At 42.7% G+C, this 8,039-nt stretch overlaps 1 pseudogene across 1 annotated transcript; it reads left to right on the top strand.

The window, feature by feature from the left end:
* Window positions 1-5,566: 5,566 nt before the first annotated feature.
* LOC147346395 (S-phase kinase-associated protein 1 pseudogene) lies at window positions 5,567-6,560 on the top strand (annotated as a pseudogene). Its single transcript, XR_015153608.1, has one exon. The product of XR_015153608.1 is annotated as an S-phase kinase-associated protein 1 pseudogene (transcript).
* The last annotated feature ends 1,479 nt before the right edge of the window (window positions 6,561-8,039 follow it).

Below are 8,039 nucleotides of genomic sequence, written 5' to 3'. Positions count from 1 at the left end.
AGAAATGGAAAAAATTAAGATATGCTAAATGAAGTACAAAATATTGTCATATGTGATTTTTAAAAACTAGAGATTTATGACATAAAATGAAAATCCAAACAATCCATCCTGGTCTTTCTTAGCTATTTCCTGCTGATCAATACTCTTGATGCATTTTTTTTAATTATTAAAAAAAATAGTCTCATAGATCAACCACACAGCCCAGTGCCTTTTCTAAAGGAAATATGTTCAACACTTTCAGCAACACTATCCTTACCAAATTCTGCACCAGTTCAGTTATCTTTATTTTTTTTTAATTATATAATCTTTTTTTTTAACTTTACATAATTGTATTAGTTTTTTAGTAGAGTTGACTGAGAATCTTTCTTCCTTTATACTGCAGCTTTGAAAGACTGTAGTTTTCACCCTCTAAACACTAGTTTTTGCATGCAATTTGAAGCTGCATACATTTTCCTCTTGAGAAATTTATGCGACTCAACCTTGATTTTTTTTCCCCTTCCTTCAAAACAGCAATTTATGAACAAATTAAATTGGTTCTAATGCATTCAACAAAACAAGTGAATTGAAGCTCTAGTAGCACCATGCTCAATTCTGAGCAACAAACATAAGAAATGAACAAAAGAGACAAACATCCTTGCCGGCAAAAAAGCTTAGATATACTTCTATATATACAGTTTCCCTTTCCATTTGGGTGACTACAGCTGGGATAGGATGGTGTGTCTGTGTCTAAAAAGTCTACCCGACTTATTAAGAAAGCCTTGTCATTGTAGGCTCGGTCCTCCCTGGAAAATGCATTCCACGTGATTTCAAATCACAAGGTAACAACATAGAAAAGGGAAAATAAAAACCCTAACCAAAAACAAAATCTGCAATCTCAATGACCTATTTTAAGAGATTTTAAATTTCTATATTCAACTGCAAATTGTGAGATGTAATTAAAAAGTGAACATGTGAAAATATTAGAGAGAACGTAGATATCTACACTTTAAATACTGTATATGCCCCACGACAGTACTACAATCTCTAAAATATTGTGCCTGTTCTTTCTTTACAGCTCATATTGAATTGGCCGGTCACTCTGTCTGATCGCTCTGCCTCACAAATCCGTCATCCAGCTGATAGCAGCTGGAGAAAGGGCTTGTCGGGTCAGAATCTGAGTGCTCTCCCCTGTCCTGAGCTGCTTCCCTTCATCACCTCTTTTCCTGGACAGTAACAGCCAGAGGGGCTTCGCAGGTGGTGCTAGTGGTAAAGAACCCACCCGCCAATGCAGGAGACATAAGAGATGTAGGTTCCGTCCCTGGGTGGGAAGATCCCCTGGAAGAGGGCATGGTAATCCACTCCAGTATTCTTGCCTGGAGGATCCCATGGACAGAGGAGCCCGACAGACAGAGTGGCGAACCTCCAGAGAGGGTCCTCTTGCCAGACGATTACTTATTTTTGCATGGGGAAGGGGGCCTTCTCTGATTTGGGGAGTGACGAAAAAGGGCTGGGGTATTCATTTAGACTTGGACTGAAAGCTTCTAGGCTTTCAGTTTTCAATTGTCAACATACCACCTTTTGCCTGAATTTATTCTTTCTATTTGCATTTTGCCCCTTCCCCCTTTCTTAATCATTTTGCTACCAGGATCCACAAAGTTTTGCTTTCTATTATGTAACACTTGATAATTTAATTGATTTTCACTAACCAGGACTTGCATAGTTTCCCTGCCTTTTTTTTTTCCAGACTCTCAAGTTCTATGCATCAAATATCCTGACGTAAATAAGGAAGAAATCTTTGTTACCTAGTTCAGCTTTTCAATTTTATACACAGGGAAAAACGGACACAAAGGTAAAAGTGAGTGTGGAAGGTGTGTGTGTGTCTGTATTAGTCACTCAGTTGTTCTGACTCTGTGATCCCTTGGACTGCAGCCCGCCAGGCTCCTCCGTCCATGGAATTCTCCAGACAAGAATACTGGAGTGGGTTGCCATTCCCTTCTCTAGGGGATCTTCCAGACCCAGGGATCAAACACAGGTTTCCTGCATTGCAGGCAGATTCTTTACCATCTGAGCCACCAGAAGTAAATAAAATGAAAGCAAAGACCAGCCCCCTCTTCCCCTCCAGGAAGGGAGACTCCCAGGCTGACTCCGCTACACTGCTCAGGCAGAGGAGGCTGCACAGGGGCTGCTAGAACTCCTTCAGGAACCGCGCTTAAGGGATAAATGGACGGAACTCCTTCATGAACCGCACTTAAGGGATAAATGGACGGAACTCCTTCATGAACCGCACTTAAGGGATAAATGGACGGAACTCCTTCATGAACCGCGCTTAAGGGATAAATGGACGGAGTACCAATTTTCAACAGAACAGAAAAACGTTTTCACTTGTGTGAAATATGAAGGGACTTACTACAATATTTAAGGACACTTACAAAATGTAGTTGTGTGTGTGTGTGTGTTGGTCTTGACTCTGTGTGTGTGTGTGTGTGTGTGTGTGGTCTTGGCTCTTTTGAGATCAGTTCTCCTTCCTGAACAGTAGCTTAAGTCTGTATCCCAAAGGACTTCCTTCATTGCCCCAAGGCCAGGTCCCAGACAAGCAGGAACAGCTCCCACCCCCCAGAACCTGCTGAAGTTACTCAGATTAGCCAATCCCAAGCCAGCCTTCCTGCCTTCCCTGCCCCCTTTTCCCCATGAAATCAAAGTGAAAGTATTAGTGTCTGACTCTTTGTGACCCCATGGACTGTAGCCCACCAGGATCCTCTATTCATAGGGTTCTCCAGGCCAGAATACTGGAGTGGACTGTCATTCCCTTTTCCAGGGGATCTTTCTGACCCACGGATCAAACCTGGGTCGCATGTTCTTTACTGTCTGAGCTACCGGGGAAGCCCATAGTTTGCCTAATTCCTCACAAATAAAGAATGTCAGTTTTGCAATAACTTTTTTCTAGACTATTTCATAGCCTCTGGGCTGATCATGCCATCTGGTGGACAAATTAAATAAATGCAAGGAAGATTTCTTGGTACCTGTAGCAATGGCACCCCACTCCAGTACTCTTGCCTGGAAAATCCCATGGACGGAGGAGCCTGGAAGGCTGCAGTCCATGGGGTCGCTGAGGGTCAGGCACGACTGAGCGACTTCACTTTCACTTTTCACTTTCATGCATTGGAGAAGGAAATGGCAACCCACTCCAGTGTTCTTGCCTGGAGAATCCCAGGGACGGGGGAGCCTGGTGGGCTGCCGTCTATGGGGTCACACAGAGTCAGACACAACTGAAGCGACTTATCAGCAGTAGCAGCAGCAGTATGTGTGTGTGGTCTGTAAGGAAAGTAGTAAACGGATGGTATTAAGTCTAGTAAATAAAGTAGCATATTCAATTCAAACTATAAAAAGATCAGTTTCTAAGTAGTGGCATTCAGTTCAGTGCAGCTCAGTTTAGTACAGTTCAGTAGCTCAGTCGTGTCCGACTCTTTGTGATCCCATGGACTGCAGCACACCAGGCCTCCTTGTCCTGACCAACTCCCAGAGTTTACCCAAACTCATGTCCATTGAGTTGGTGATGCCATCCAACCATCTCATCCTCTGTCATCCCCTTCTCCTCCTGCCTTCAATCTTTCCCAGCATCAGGGTCTTTTCCAATGAGTCAGTTCTTCTCATCAGGTGGCCAAAGTATTGGAGTTTCAGCTTGAACATCAGTCCTTCCAATGAACACCCAGGACTGATCTTTAGGACGGACTGGTTGGATCTCCTTGCAGTCCAAGGGACTCTCAAGAGTCTTCTCCAACACCACAGTTCAAAGCATCAATTCTTTGGCACTCAGCTTTCTTTATAGTCCAATTTTCACGTCCATACATGACTACTGGAAAAATCATAGCTCTGACTAGACGGACCTTTTTGGCAATGTAACGTCTCTGCTTTTTAATATGCTGTCTATGTTGGTCATAATTTTTCTTCCAAGGAACAAACATCTTTTAATTTCATGGCTGCAGTCACCATCTGCAGTGATTTTGGAGCCCCCCAAAATAGTCTGTCACTGTTTCCATTGCTTCCCCATCTATTTGCCATGAAGTGATGGGACCAGATGCCATAATCTTAGTTGCGAACTCACCCCAAATATATCTAACAAGTTCTACTAAGTAGTGCCAAACCCCTATTGGTCAGTTTTCAGGATAAACTTAAGAAAACTGCATTAACTGCTGAGTCTCATTTAATTTACATTCATAATATCAGTTAATTTTCACAAGAGAAGATTACAAGGAGTATATTAATAGTCTCATTTTTTAATGGGAAATAAAATCCTATGGCTTGAAACAAATTGGGCATTCCACAGCAGGTAATTGTTCTGGCTTATCAACCCTTTGAATATTATTTCATTTATTGGAATTTTGGTTAAATGGTACACAAAAACCCATGCTCTTCTGTTTCTTTTGAAATTCTTAGAATCCATTGTACACACATAGAACTTCTGCAAACAAAGACACCATGCAATCATACATGACTTCCATTTGAACATAAGCTACAATAAGAAGCCAATGTGAAGGTTACTAGGGGAAAAGGCGCCATCTTGTGGAAAAGGAGGATAAAGGGAAGAATGAGAAACTGCTGCTGGCTTTGGCCTGAGCAGGGCTTTTGCTGGCTTTGGCCTGAGCAGGGCTTTTGCTGGCTTTGGCCTGAGCAGGGCTTTTGCTGGCTTTGGCCTGAGCAGGGCTTTTGCTGGCTTTGGCCTGAGCAGGGCTTTTGCTGGCTTTGGCCTGAGCAGGGCTTTTGAGACCACTGGATGGAAGGAAACTGCACTGTGGCGTCTTCGTCTCCATCCCCTCAGGGTGTGGGTCTTTGCATGTTTTGGCTAAGAGTCCACAGATATGTCTTTTCCAAATTTATTTTTCACTGTCTGCGGTGTTTCTTCTCATTCTTTTTAGCTATAGAGTAAAAGTTCTTTACCAAGTTGAGTAAGTTGCCCTGTGTTCGTAGTTTGTGGAGTGTTTCTATCATGAATAAATGTTGGCTTTTGTCAAATACTCTTTCTGCATCTTTTGATATGATCATAAGATTTTTCTTCTTAAGCCTGGTGATATGACAGATGACATTAATTGGTTTTCCAATGTTGAATCAACCAAATGCTCTAGAGCTTCAAAAATAAATCTATTTTGTGCTTCTGTAGACTAAAGAACAGATTTAATCAGTCAGATGGGAAGATTACATTTAGGACATTGTGGCTATTGCTGATTAGATCGTCTGTAGTCACAGACAATCTAATTGTTAAGGTTAAAAGAATTTTAAGATGAAACCCCATAAATACATAGATTTTAAGATGAAATCCCATAAATACATAAATACATATGGCTGAATTTTACCTAGACTTGACACTCCAATTTTGTTAATTATTTAACTTGAAAGTTAAAATCTAAGTGATTTAATTAACATAAAATTGTTTTCTAAAGAAAACCCCAAGATTGATTTCAATCACACTTTTCGTTTTACGTTTAAAGTGCTTTCTTTTTGTATTTTTTACATGCAGAAATATACACTGTATTTTCAACATAGGACATGCTTTTTCCCTACCTGCTCTTCACTGATAAGAAATTTACTGGCTGTAGTGGCCTTGTTCTCCGCTTTTCAGTGTTGCTGATTGACGACGTTGCCCTGCTCACTTCAGCCTCCGGCCCGCCATCTCCTTGAGACCTAACACCATGCCTTCAATTAAGTTGCAGAGCTCTGATGGAGAGATATTCGAAGTTGATGTTGAAATTGCAAAACAATCTGTGACCATCAAGACTATGTTGGAAGATTTGGGAATGGATGATGAAGGAGATGATGATCCAGTCCCCTTGCCAAATGTTAATGCAGCAATATTGAAAAAGGTCATTCAGTGGTGCACCCACCACAAGGATGATCCTCCTCCTCCTGAGGATGATGAGAACAAAGAAAAACGAACAGATGATATACCTGTTTGGGATCAAGAATTCCTGAAAGTTGACCAAGGGACACTCTTTGAACTTATATTGGCAGCAAACTACTTAGACATCAAAGGTTTGCTTGATGTTACCTGCAAGACTGTTGCTATTATGATCAAGGGCAAAACTCCTGAGGAGATTCGAAAGACATTCAATATCAAAAATGATTTTACTGAAGAAGAGGAAGCCCAGGTACGCAAAGAGAACCAGTGGTGTGAGGAGAAGTGAAATTTCATGTCTAACGCTGTAACACTGTAAGGATTATTCCAAATACTAGTTGCACTGCTTTGTTTATAATTGTTAATGTTAGAAAAAGAGTCAACAAATGCAGCAGCAAGTCAATTGTATCAGCAGAATGTTGTCCTCATTGCATGTGTAGTTTCAGTACAGTTCCCAAACTTAAGGCCCAGTTTCTTCTAGTGTGATTGAAAGTTTCTTTTCTTTGCTCTGAATAAAATTGAACTGTGGGTTCCCTATAGAAAGTGGCATTTTGGGCTTTCCCTTTTTGTAAAGCAATTTCTGCCTAGTTTATTGTCCAGTTAATTTTAGTTCAGTGACTTTTAAAGTTGGCGTTGTAAATAAAGCAACTTGCAAAAAACCTTCTGAAATAGAATTAAAAAAAAAAAAAAGAAATTTACTGTAAATTATCTCCTTCCTTGAAACAAAATATTTTGTTTCAATTTATGAATCAACCTAAGGAAAGATTTGATTGGAATTATAATAATCTGTTTCAAATTTCAACGGACAAGGATTGAACAAATGATGTTTTCAACCAAGGAGTATTCTTTATATTTCATGTTTTTCTATATCTTTTTTCCCCTCAAAATTTCTGATCAAATTTATTCAAAATTTTTTTCTCAAATTCCTACAAAATGCAATGCTGTTGTCAATAATTTACTTCCTAGTGGACTCTTCTCATGTGGCCCCTGAGAGTAACTGCTGCAGTCGTAACTGGTGGAGGCACTGGAATTCCAAAATGCTTTCAATCGTATAAGTTCATACCTACTCTGTACTTCTTTTTTTTTTTGCTATTATTGAAAACTGTTCCACTTCCCAAATCTCTTATTCAAGAAACAGAATCACAATTCCTTCTATTCATCGAGTCCATTCATCTATATCCTTCAGAGTCCTCGTTTGCACACATCACAGCCTAGTCAGCTGAGATCCAAGACCACCGATTTAAGAAGATCTTCACAATGGCCTTCCCCACCCTTTTGTCTTTCTTCTGAAATCATAGCACAATTTTAACCAAGGATGAGAACTTGAGAAAATAAGAAATAAAAAGAAAAGAAAGGAAAAAGATTTCATTAGACAAACTTGCTCTCGACTCAGTCCGAAAGAGTAGGAAAAATAACATTGAAAATATTCTAAGTAACAAAAGCTGGTGTTGGTCCCTGAGTTAGATGCACCACAGTAGACACGCCAGTGCCCCCCTAACCCCCTCCCGTTCCACTTCGGCGTGCCCTGGGTCTCACACACCAGTGCCCCCCTAAACCCCCTCCCGTTCCACTTCGGCGTGCCCTGGGTCTCACACGCCAGTGCCCCCCTAAACCCCCTCCCGTTCCACTTCGGCGTGCCCTGGGTCTCACACGCCAGTGCCCCCCTAAACCCCCTCCCGTTCCACTTCGGCGTGCCCTGGGTCTCACACGCCAGTGCCCCCCTAAACCCCCTCCCGTTCCACTTCGGCGTGCCCTGGGTCTCACACGCCAGTGCCCCCCTAAACCCCCTCCCGTTCCACTTCGGCGTGCCCTGGGTCTCACACGCCAGTGCCCCCCTAAACCCCCTCCCGTTCCACTTCGGCGTGCCCTGGGTCTCACACGCCAGTGCCCCCCTAACCCCCTCCCGTTCCACTTCGGCGTGCCCTGGGTCTCACACGCCAGTGCCCCCCTAACCCCCTCCCGTTCCACTTCGGCGTACCCTGGGTCTCACACGCCAGTGCCCCCCTAACCCCCTCCCGTTCCACTTCGGCGTGCCCTGGGTCTCACACACCAGTGCCCCCCTAACCCCCTCCCGTTCCACTTCGGCGTGCCCTGGGTCTCACACGCCAGTGCCCCCCTAACCCCCTCCCGTTCCACTTCGGCGTGCCCTGGGTCTCACACGCCAGTGCCCCCC

The sequence above is a fragment of the Bos grunniens genome, chromosome 24, assembly GCF_055505025.1.
Source record: "Bos grunniens cultivar Pamir isolate PY7600 chromosome 24, Bosgru_T2T1.0, whole genome shotgun sequence".
Lineage (NCBI taxonomy): Eukaryota > Metazoa > Chordata > Mammalia > Artiodactyla > Bovidae > Bos > Bos grunniens.
The sequence above is the reverse complement of the archived record's forward strand: the minus strand, read 5'-3'. Positions and strand labels throughout refer to the sequence as shown.